The sequence below is a fragment of the Coenobita brevimanus genome, chromosome 15 (genome assembly GCF_032717465.1).
Source record: "Coenobita brevimanus isolate Jiangsu-jjx chromosome 15, ASM3271746v2, whole genome shotgun sequence".
In the NCBI taxonomy this organism is placed as follows: Eukaryota; Metazoa; Arthropoda; class Malacostraca; order Decapoda; family Coenobitidae; genus Coenobita; species Coenobita brevimanus.
In genome coordinates, this window is record NC_136968.1 from 31,403,143 (window position 1) to 31,415,410 (window position 12,268).

The window sequence follows — 12,268 nt, forward strand, 5'->3', positions numbered from 1 at the left end:
TTTTGTACTTCTACTTCTGTATCCAACAGTAAATCTGCTACTATTCCATCCTCTCTTTGGGCCTTCCCTCATTTCATATTTTTAAGAGAAATTTTTACTTTGTCTGGTGTTACCTCAGGAATTTCATGTAAAAAGGTAGCTATGGGTACCGTTTTCTCTGATGCATACAGTTCTTTGTAAAATTCTTCAACTCACTATAACATCTTATCTCTGCATTTCATGACTTCACTGTTTTTGTCCTTTAGTGACAATTTGTTGCTTTCCTAGTGCTATTTTACTTCAGACTTGTTTCAGACTTTTTCCTGTTTTGATGGTTTCTTTGATCTGATCCATGTTTCTCTTTCTTTTTTCTTCTCTTTGTCTCTTGTTAAGCTTATTTAATCCTGCTTGTTCTATTTCATCTTTCTTTGTTTTTATCTTCATTTCCTGACTTTTTTTCATGAGCTCGAGTGTCTTTTCTGAATACTTCATGGCTTTGCTTGTATTAGTTTTCCCTTCTACCTCCGCTGATTCTCTTAGCACTTTTGTCATCTATATTCAACTCATCGATGCCACACTCAGCATTACATAGAGCCAGAAATCTGTTCATTATATATATATATATATATATATATATATATATATATATATATATTATATATATATATATATATAATAAAGTGATCCCATGGTTATTGCACATAACGCCCTGAGCCCAGTGTGAGGACAAAAGAACAGAATCAGTGGGAATTATCCCATATGGTACCGGGCATCCCACTCAGAAACGAAAATTTTCCCTTTAACAACAGTTTGTAGCTACCCACTAAATATATACATCCTGTAATGGTAAGTGTAATATTAGGTGTTTTTGGCTCGGCTTCCCGTTCCTTAAACGCCTAACGTATAGCGGGGCTCTCTTTCAAGACCGTGGCTTAGACAAATAAGAGAGAGGCAGGACACAAAAACTTTACACGTATGTTACTTAGTTACACAGGGGAATCAGTAGATGTTACAAACACAGTATACTGGGCGATTATAAACTCTTATAACTAGATAGGGTTAATAGTATCTCGCAGGATACTGTTTGGGGATACGGTGAAAATAACACTTGAGGTGGAATATTCTAAATCAGTGTAGTCCAGGGACTCTATGCGAGTGGAGATGCTAGAGTTAGTTCTTACTAAAGGGGGGGGGGTTAGGCACTGGGGTCTGATTATGGTTATGGTAGCATGAGGTAGGGTCTGATGGGTAACGTATTCACTTTGTTATTCTCTGCTCGTATGTTGGTTTTGATCAATTATCATCACTTACCCCACTGCTTTAGTGTTTATCATATTACCGTATGGTTCCGTATCTGATCACTGTGTCTATTCTTCTTTCCAATACTTTGGTACTATCACTGCCGATTCACTATTCCGCCTTGTCACTGCTCGACCACTATCATTGCATAGTTACAGTCACTTTGGTTGAATCTGGCTCCAGGGGCGCGGCGGAGGGGCGACGCAGCTTTGCAACTGACAGGGCTGGCACCACCAGGAGACTCCGTGCTCAGGGGGCATGGGATCACGCGCAGGGGCGTCTGTTCTCGTCTGGGGCTGGGGTGGTGAAGGGTCCCCGTGCTCTCAGGGCTGGGGACAGGAGTGCGGCCCTCAAGGCTAGGGCTGAACAGTTGCCTGAACCGGTCGTTCAGGCTGGTGATGGAGGATGAGGACCTCTGCCGTCGAGGTGTGGGGAGTTCTCGCCCGGGCGTTCTGGGTATGGTCTGGGGTTCCCGAGGACTGCGGTCCCCAGGGCTGGGCGACGCCGACAGGAAGGGACTGCGGCACCGGTCTGCGTCAGGGTCCCTCAGGTGGGTCTCCTCCAGAGCCAGTCGTAGGGAGCAGAGGCCAGGTGAGACTACAAGCCTCTCCAATACTCCTCTACGCCCTCTGTGTTGGGGGTCAGGGAACAGGCGTTAAGTTTAGTCGGCTATCGGCTGCTTCCTGCCATAAGGCCCGGCTACTGGCCGTGGCCTGAGAGGGTGGGTGGCTGCCAGCAAACCCAGGGGCACCTTTGGAGCAGCTACAGGCCGTCTGACGAAGGCGGGAGTGGCTACAGGCCGCCTCCTGCAGGAGGGGTGTTGAGCGGCTACAGGCCGACTTAGGGGGAACACCTTCAGAGCGGCTACTGGCCATCTGACGAAGGCAGGAGCGCCTACAGGCCGTCTCCTTGTTACCCTCAGAGCAGCTACAGGCCATCTCCTTCAGGAGGGGTGAGCGGCTACAGGCTGTCTCAGGGGGAACACCTTCAGATCGGCTACAGGCCGTCTGGCGAAGGCGGGAGCGGCTACAGGCCGTCTGGTGAAGGCGGGAGCGGCTGCAGGCTGTCTCCTCGTTACCCTCAGAGTGGCTACCAGTCGTCTCCTTCAGGAGGGGTGAGCGGCTACAGGCCATCTCAGGGGGAACACCTTCGGAGCGGCTACAGGCCATCTGGCGGAGGTGGGAGCAGCTACAGGCCATCTCCTTCAGGAGGGGTTTGAAGCAGCTACGGGCCGTCTCCAGAAGAACACCTTCGCAGTGATTACAGGTCGTCTCCTGATGAAGGCGGGAGCGGCTACTGGCTGTCTCCTGATTACCCTCAGAGCAGCTACAGGCCATCTCCTTAGCGAGGGGCGAGCGGCTACCGGCTGTCTCAAAGAGGAAGACACCTTCAGAGAGGCTACAGGCCGTCTCCTGACGAAGGCGGGAGCGGCTACTGGCTGTCTCCTTTGGGGTGCTGGCAGGAGCTGGATAGGCAGCTCCACCCCTTAGCTGGTTGGTGAAGGCTCGCCTGGAAGGTAGTTCAGTATTCCTGCTATGGTGACGGCAGGTGGGGTCATAGGGGCGCGTGGCCCGGGCTGACTTAGGCCGTTGTTGCACCGATTCCCAGCACGCTGCTGCTGCTCCTCTGTGGGTCCGGGTTTCACGGGGGCACTATGCTGCATTCCTTGTGGGGGTGGCTGGGTGTTCTAGAGGGCATTATGCTGCATTTTACCACCGTCTGCTGGGAAAGAGTCATGTCCCTGTGACTGGAGGTGGTAGACTTGCGTATCATGGGTGGCGTAGACTGGCTGTAGATGTCGGAGGAGGGCATGCCAGGCTGTGGTGGCGGTGTTCTCATCCTGTTCCATGTCACAGGTGAGGAAGAGGGTGGATGTGGTGTGGAGGAGTTGGAAGAGGTGATGTGATCCTCGGACTCATTGGTTGCGTCTGAGTGATGGTTACCATACAGCTCGCCGTATCTTCATGGTGGTAGTTGTTGCCCGTGGTGTGGTGTGGTGTTGAATGCTTGAGACGGATGGTGAGTGTCGGGTTTTATGCCGGGGTAATGCGGTGTAGTGTCTCTGGGGAGTATAGGTGGCTGGGATTTGGGCCTGATGTTACATGAGTGTGAGATGGTTTAGGGCAGGGGTGGGAATGTGATTTTGCAGCAAGGCGGGTGGGGTGAGGGAGTGAATGTATCGGGCGGGTGGGCGGGAGAGGTGCCCGGAGCGGGTGGTGGTTGTTTTGAGTGTAGGTGTAGCTGGTGACGTGGGTGTGTGGGGTTGGTGTGGGCGTGAGGCGCGTGTGATTGGGTGGGAGGTGGTTGAGGCAGGGCATGGGGAGTTAGGAGTGTGGGTGTGTGTGTGCAGTGGGCTGGAGGGTGTGGGGGCGGCGGTGGGTGAGGGCAGAGGTGGAGATGTGGGGGTGGGGGTGGGACACATGGTGGTGGGCAAGGGGGAGGGGGTGACGGGTAGGGAAGAGGTGGGGAAGCGGCGGGGTTTTGGTGGTGTAGGTGAGTTGGCAGGTGAGGTGCGATGCGGCGTGATGGCCTGTGAGGCGGAAGTGGCAGGGGAGGGGGAGGGCAAGGGGGATGGGGAGGAGGAGATGTAGCATTCATAGGTAGTAGGAGGGGGTGGCGCAGGGTAGAGGGTGGGATGGGGCGCGGGGCCGGGGTGGTGGGGGCAGGAGTGCGGAAGGGGCGCACATGCCGGTTTCGGAGGGTGCAAGGAGCGCCGTGGTAGTTAACGGTGACCTGATAGGGGTTAGGGTTGCGGGTGATGGTGTGGGGTCCTGTGAAGCAGGGTGTGAGTTTGTGAGAAGTGGGGAGCTGGGCAATCATGATTGTGTCACCCGATTTGTGGGGGTTGGAGGCTGTGTCGGGGCTGAGGTCTAGGTTGTGTTGGAGGTGGTTCAAATGGTGTTTGAGGTGTAGTGGGTCCATCGTGGGAGTGGAGGTGGGGGGTTGTAGATGCTGCCGAAGGGGCAGAAGGAGGGGTGTCTCTCCAAACACTTGCTCATATGGCAAAATTCCGTCCTCTCGGGGGCAGGAGTTGATGCCCCATTGTACGATTTTTACATGGGTGGGCCAGTCATCGTCCTTAGTGGCTTCTATGTGTGTGCGGAGCTGATTCATCAGGGTACGATGGCTGCGCTCGCACACTGCATTCCCTTGTGGCCAGTAGGGGGAGGAGTGGGAGATGATGTACCCGAAAATATGGGCTAGTTCCTCCCAGATCTTACCGGTGAATTCGGGCACATTATCTGAGTGGATCACTTGGGGAATGCCAAAGTAGGGAAAAATGTGCTGAAGGAGGGCATCGGCTACTGCGACAGCGTGGTGTTCCTTCGCTGAGCAGGCCACGACGAATTTGGAATAAGTGTCTGTGAACGTGATGACGTATCTATAGCCCGATTTTGGGGGTAGAGGTCCTACCACATCAATTGCTAACAGCTGCCAGGGTTTGTGGGCGGTGATATGGCCCGAGGGTCCTGCAGTGCATGTGATGTCTTTACCAAGGGCACAGGCGTGGCAGGTTTGAATAATTTCTTTGACGAGGGCGGAAGAGTTGGGCGCCCAGTAGGTGTCGTTGAAAACCTGCAACAGTTTTTTCATCCCCAGGTGGATGCCGTTGTGGGTGTGAAGGTGTCGTAGGGCGTCGAGGGCGGTGTCAGGGGCCAGGAGAATATGACCTGAGGGGGTCAGGAGGTGATTACTCTGCCGATACAGTTTTTTGAAAAGGTGGTGAGGAATCCAAGGGCGTCGCTCCTTGCGGTGCCACTGTTGGAGGAGGTCTGGTTCCGGCTGGGCTGCGTGGATGGGGAGCCAAGAGAGAGCATCCACATTGGTGTGGAGTTTGCTGGGGCGGTATGAAATCTCGTAATTGAATTCCTCCAGGGTTTCTTGCCATCTGATGAGCTGGGCATTGTAGGTGTCAGACTGTCATAACCACTGGAGGGATTGGTGGTCCGTAATGATGGTGACTTGGGGTCCCGGAGAGATATGCCTGGAAGTGTTCAAGTGCCCAGATTATGCCCAAGCATTCTCGCTTGGTGGCGGCATAGTTTTTCTCCGCCTCATTCAGGGTACAGCTGGCACAGGCGATGATGTGCTTGCAGCCCTCTTGGACTTGTGCCAACACAGCGCCTATGGGAAGGAGGGAGACGTCGGTATAGAGACGGAACGGGAGGACATAGTCGGGAAAAGCCACGATGGGAGCAGAAACGAGCTTGTCTTTAAGCTGCTGGAAGGCAGCTCGTCTCTCGTCCGTCCAGAGGAACGGTTCCCCCTTATGGGTCAGGTCGTGGAGTGGTTTGGCGATGTGGGCAAACCCATTCACAAGGCGGCGGTAATAGGACGTCAAGCCGAGGAAAACTCTGATGCCATGAACGTCCTGCGGTGGGGGTATATCAGCGATGGCATGGAGTTTGTCAGGGTCGGGAGATATCCCTGCCTGGGAGATGACGTGCCCCAGGAACGAGACGGTTCTGGTGGCTAGAACGCACTTGGTGGGCCTGAGTTTGAGGCCTGCCTGTCGGATCCTGGTAAAAACCTGGCAGAGGCGCTGCAGGTGGTCGGCCCAGGTTTGGCTGAAAACAATGACATCATCCAAGTACGCAAGGCAGATTTCCCACGTGAGACCGCTGAGGACGGACTCCATTAACCTGGAGAAGTTGGCGGGAGCGTTGCAGAGACCAAACAGCGGGACATTAAACTCGTAATGTTTCCCGTTGCTGGTCGAGAATGCAGTTTTGCCTCGATCTGCCTGTCGCACGGGAACCTGCCAATACCCCGACTGGAGGGCCAGGGTAGAGAACCAGGATGCTCCATACAGGGAATCCAGGGATTCGTCTATACATGGGAGTGGAGTGGTGTCTTTGGTAGTTACATCATTAAGTTGGTGGTAGTCAACACAGACCCGCATCGTGCCATCCTTCTTTTTTACGAGGACGACAGGGGAGGACCAGGGGTTGGTGGAGGGGGAGACGACTCCAGGTTTGATCATCTCCTGCACCTGGCGGTCTTCCTCTTCCCGCTGTTCGGAGTTCTTCCGTCGGGATGGCTGTCGGATCGGTGGGCCCGTCGTATGAATTTCGTGAGCCATGTAGGTGGTGTGTTCGATGTCAGCTGGCCCTGCTGCAAACAGATCCTGGAAATCCAGGAGGCGGCAGCGGAGGGTGTCTGATTGGCAGAGAGATGGTCAGGGATGGGGGGCAGGAGAGTGGGAGGTGGAAGGGGCGCAGGGCTCTTCTTCCTCCATCTCACCAATTATGAGCCCTTTAGGGAGGGTGAGGGGTGAGGGGGTGAAGTTGTCAATCCGGACTGCCGTATGATGCGGGAGGAGGAAAGTCGGAAGCAGAAGGCAGGCTGAGAGGGTTCCCAGCGGCAGGAGTGGGGAGAAAAGGCCGGAGGGGCCGGAGGGCCACTTGAGGGGCACCCAAGCTCCATGGTGGGGGGGAATGGTGACGGCGGCGGATACGGTGGCAGGAAAAGAGGGAGGGGGGTGGGGGGATAAGAAGAGGGGGGAGGAAGGAAGGGGGGGTGGAATCTTCCGGCCGGGGCCAGGGCGTGCAGGTGCAGACGACCTGGGGGGGAGGGTTAGGCGGTGCACAGAACTGGAGCTGTCTGTTGCGGCAATCTATGGTGGCTCCTAGCTTCTGCAACAGGTCCAACCCCAGGTACCAGTTGTAAATCTGGCAGGAAGAGTCAAAAATTATAAACTGGTGCTGGGTTGACACCGGTTGGTGGGTGTCGACTCTTAGGGCCCGTGTCTCCCCACAGATGGGCAGGGGGCCATCCCCCGCATCCACAAGGTGAGTAGCTGTGGGTCGGAGCGGGCCAAAGGTCGATTTGTGACAGAAATAATGGCTATAAAGGCAGGATCTGGCCGCTCCCGTATCGAGAAGTCTGGCTTTCACCCCATTCAGCTTCATCTTGTGATAAACGGGGGCGATATTGGGGGAAATGACCCCCGCCACCGTGGGAGGGGGCAGGCCTAAAAATCCAGCTGTCTGGGGCCTCCTTCTTCTTGCTCCAGCTCCTGTTCCCCAGGATTGGTCTCCTCCATATGTGCAGGTTCGTCCTCTAGAGAGGAGACTGCGTTGGCCTGGGGTGGTAGTTTTCCGACGTGCAGCCTTCAACTGGTCCTGGATGTCATGCAGTGGGCAACTGGAGCTGCAGGCCGAGAATTCCCAGGGATTCACTAAGGTGAGGTTGGGGTTCTCCCTGTGGGCAGGGTACCGGTGTGTGGGGTGTGCCCTGGGTGGGCTACGTGCTGGGGTGGGGCTGGTGCGGGGCATAGGTGGACGTGGCTTGACTGGGGGAGCTGGAATTTTGGTGGTATGCTTTCCTACCACGCTAGTCTGCTGGGGTGCAGGGCGGAAGGTCAAGAGGTGCCGTATTAGTTGGATGTCTCTATCCATGTCTCCAGTCGGGTCATGGATCATAAAGTGTTCTTTTACAACACTGGGGAGAACTCTCAGGAGAGTGTTAAAGGTATGCTGCTCCCGGGTTCCATCATCTGCCTCCCTGTAGGCAGCGGTGACCAGGTGTTTTGCCCGAATTAGGGTATCATCCAGATTCCCGTCAAAAGTCAAACTATCCAGTTGGGATAGTGCCACCACTTTCCCTTGTGATGGGGTGATGGTTTGGATCACGAGTCTCGTGAAATTCTGCCAGGTGAGCTCCGAAACGATTTTGAGTGCTATATTAGCCACCGCTTTGCCCAACAGTGGGAGTGTAACTGCAATTTTTGGTTGGTCATTTTCAAAACCAATATCTAGTAAAGGTTTCATGATCGCCAGACATGTGTGAACAACGTACTGTTCGGGGTCGAACTTAGGCAATTGCACGAGCGGTTTAGTTGCCATTTTTCCAGTATTTCCTGAGTACCTCTCTCGTATGCCTGGGTCAAGAACCACCGCTGTCCACCAGTGTAATATTAGGTGTTTTTGGCTCGGTTTCCCGTTCCTTAAATGCCTAACATATAGCGGGGCTCTCTTTCGAGACCGAGGCTTAGACAAATAAGAGAGAGGCAGGACACAAAACTCCAGGCAACAACCTTACATGTATGTTACTTAGTTACACAGGGGAATCTGTAGATGTTACAAACACAGTATACTGGGCGATTATAAACTCTTATAACTAGATAGGGTTCATAGTATCTCGCAGGATACTGTTTGGGGATACAGTGAAAATAACACTTGAGGCCGAATATTCTAAACCAGTGTAGTCCAGGGTCTCTGTGCGAGTGGAGATGCTAGAGTTATTTCTCACTGGGGGGGGGGGGTGTAAGGCACTGGGGTCTGATTATGGTTATGGTCGTATGAGGTAGGGTCTGATGGTAGCGTATTCACTTTGTTATTCTCTACTCGTATGTTGCTTTTGATCAATTATCATCACTTACCCCACTGCTTTAGTGTTTATCTTATTACTGTATGGTTCCGTATCTGATCACTGTGTCTATTCTTCTTTCCAATACTTTGGTACTATCACTGTCAATTCACTATTCCACCTTGTCACTGCTCGATCACTATCAATGCACAGTTACAGTCACTATGGTTGAATCTGGCGCCAGGGGCATGGTGGAGGGGCGACGCAGCTCCGCTGCTGACGAGGCTGAGCACCACCAGGAGACTCCGTGCTCAGGGGGCATGGGATCACGCGCAGGGGCGTCCGTTCTTGTCCGGGGCTGGGGGTGGCGAAGGGTCCCGCGCTCCCAGGGCTGGGGACAGGAGTGCGGCCCTCAAGGCTAGAGCTGAACAATTGCCTGAACCAGTCGCTCAGGCTACTGACAGAGGATGAGGACCTCCGCCGTTGAGGTGTGGGGAGTTCCCGCCCGGGCGTTCTGGGGATGGTCTGGGGTTCCTGAGATCTGCGGTCCCCAGGGCTGGGCGGTGCCGACAGGAAGGGGCTGCGGCACCGGTCTGCATCAGGGTCCGTCAGGTGGGTCTCCTCCAGAGCCAGTCGTAGGGAGCAGAGGCCGGGTAAAACAGGGCCTCTCCAATACTCCTCTACACCCTCTGTGTCGGGGGTCAGGGAACAGGCGTCAAGTTTAGGCGGAGGGGCGGTTACGGCATCTTTCTACTGTAGGGCCCGGCTACTGGTCGTGGCTTCCTGGGGACATGGCTACAAGCCACCGCCAAGGCCCGGCTACTGGCCGTGGCCTGAGAGGGTGGGTGGCTGCCAGCAAACCCAGGGGCACCTTCAGAGCGGCTACAGGCCATCTGACAAAGGTGAGAGTGGCTACAGGCCACCTCCTGCAGGAGGGGTGTTGAGCGGCTACAGGCCGACTCAGGGGGAACACCTTCGGAGCGGCTACTGGCCGTCTGACGAAGGCAGGAGCGGCTACAGGCCATCTCATTTCCCTCAGAGTGGCTACAGGCCATCTCCTTCAGGAGGGGTGAGCGGCTACCGGCCATCTCAGGGGGAACACCTTCGGAGCGGCTACAGGCCGTCTGACAAAGGCGGGAGCGGCTACAGGCCGTCTCCTTCAGGAGGGGTGTGGAGCGGTTACCGGCTGTCTCAGGGGGAACACCTTCAGAGCGGCTACAGGGCATCTGACGAAGGCGAGAGCGGCTACAGGCCGTCTCCTCGTTACCCTCAGAGAGGCTACCGGCCGTCTCCTTCAGGAGGGGTGAGTGGCTACAGGCAGGCTGTCTCCTTCAGTAGGAGTTTGGAGCAGCTACCGGCTGTCTCCGGAAGAACACCTTCGGAGCAACTACAGGTCGTCTCCTGACAAAGGCGGGAGGGGCTACCGGCCGTCTCCTGATTACCCTCAGAGCAGCTACAGGCCGTCTTCTTAGCGAGGGGCGAGTGGCTACCGGCTGTCTCAAAGAGGAAGACACCTTCAGAGAGGCTACAGGCTGAGTCCTGATAAAGGCGGGAGCGGCTGCTGGCCATCTCCTTTGGGGTGCTGGCAGGAGCTGGATAGGCAGCTCCATCCCTTAGCTGGTTGGTGAAGGCTCGCCTGGAAGGTAGTGCAGTATTCCTGCTATGGTGAGGGCAGGCGGGCTCCAGGTCCTAGGGGCACTCGGCCCGGGCTGAGTTAGGCCGTTGTTGCACCGAGTCCCGTCACGCTGCTGCTGCTCCTCTGTGGGCTCCTTGTGGGGGTGTCCAGGTGTTCACGGTGGCACTATCCTGCATTCCTTGTGGGGGTGTCTGGGTGTTCAAGGGGCACTATGCTGCATTTTATTAAGTATCTGAAACACACCTTAGCACTGTTAGATTAGTAGAATGTTATGAAAAGGGTACAATATGGAAGAAACATGTACCATGGAGACCTAAGATGGGCTTGAGGTAACGGGTTCTGAGCCTAGGGATGGAGAGTTTGTGGTCTCCACCACTTGAGATTATGTGACTCCTTAATAGGGCCTCATCTTTGATTCCCTCAAAATCATCAGATTCAGAAACCACAGGTACCGCACCATCATCAGCAGCAGAACCCAGCTCATGTGCACTGTAATGATGTTCTTCAGCCAAAAAGGTGCGATAACATTGGGAGTGCAGATTTTCATCTTCCAGTGAATACAAAACCTGCTAAAACCTAGTACATGACAACCAAGGGATCACTGTACTGTACTCGTATAATTAAAAGTGAAAATAATTTTCTTGTGGGGAGAGGATTAATCATGCATGCAAACTGCAGTGTTTCATATGAGAAACAACATGCACTCATAAAAAGGAGACTATCTATCTGTCTATAGCCAGATGCCTTAAATCTCGTAAGGGGTGGCCACAAACAAATTATCTCCATGTCACTCTGTTCCCAGTCATTTCACTTTCCTCCTCCCAACTTTTTTTTTTTTCTTTCATGCATCCAACTCTGGACATTGGCTTCACAGCCTGCTCTCAAGGCCCAGTAGTCCTCCTACATACCATACTGTAATGCTAGGTGCTTTAGGTTCGGCTTCCCATCCCGTAAACGCTTAGCGTATAGCGGGGCTCTCTTTCTAGACCGGGGCTTAGACAAATAAGAGAGAGGTAGGACACAAAAACTCCAGGCAACAACCTTATATGTGTATTACTTAGTTGGACAGGGGAACAAGTAGATGTTACAGACACAAGCACACTGGGCAATTACAAACTCTTATGTCTAGATATGGTTGTCAGTATCACGCAGGGTACTGCTTGGGTCACAGTGAATAGCACTTTAGACAGTGTTCTTAATTATTGGAAGTCTGGGTTTTCTATACTCGTGGAGTTACCAAGGTTATTTCCTACAGGGGAGTGTTGCTTTGGCCCTGGGGTCTAATTATGGTCTTTAAAATGCAGCATAGTGCCCCCTGGAACACCCAGCCACCCCCACAAGGAATACAGCATAGTGCCCCTATGAACTCCCAGACACCCCTACAAGGACTCGATCTGACAACGACCTAAGTCAGCTCGGGCCGCGCGCCCCTATGACCTGGAGCCCGCCCGCCGTCGCCATAGCATGAATACTGCACTACCTTCCAGGCGAGCCTTCACGAACCAGCTAAGGGGTGGAGCTGCCTATCCAGCTCCTGCCAGCACCCCAAAGGAGACGGCTTGTAGCCGCTCCCGCCATCCTCAGAAGACAGCCTGTAGCCGCTCTGAAGGTGTCTTCCTCTTTGAGACGGCCTGTAGCCGCTCTGAAGGTGTCTTCCTCTTTGAGACGGCCTGTAGCCGCTCTGAAGGTGTCTCCCTCTTTGAGACGGCCTGTACACTTTGAAGGTGTCTTCCTCTTTGAGACGGCCTGTAGCCACTCACCCCTCGCTAAGGAAGCAGCCAGTAGCCGTCCTGAGGGTAATAAGGAGATGGCCTGTAGCCGCTCCCGCCTTCACCAAGAGACAAACTGTGGTCGCTCTGAAGGTGTTCTTCCGGAGACTGCCTGTAGCTGCTCCAAACCCCTCCTGCAGGAGTCAGCCTGTAGCCATTCCCACCTTCATCAGATGGCCCGTAGCCGCTCCGAAGACATTCCCCCAGAGACGGCCTGTAGCCGCTTACCCCTCGCTAAGGAGACAGCCTGTAGCTGCTGTGAGGGTAATGAGGA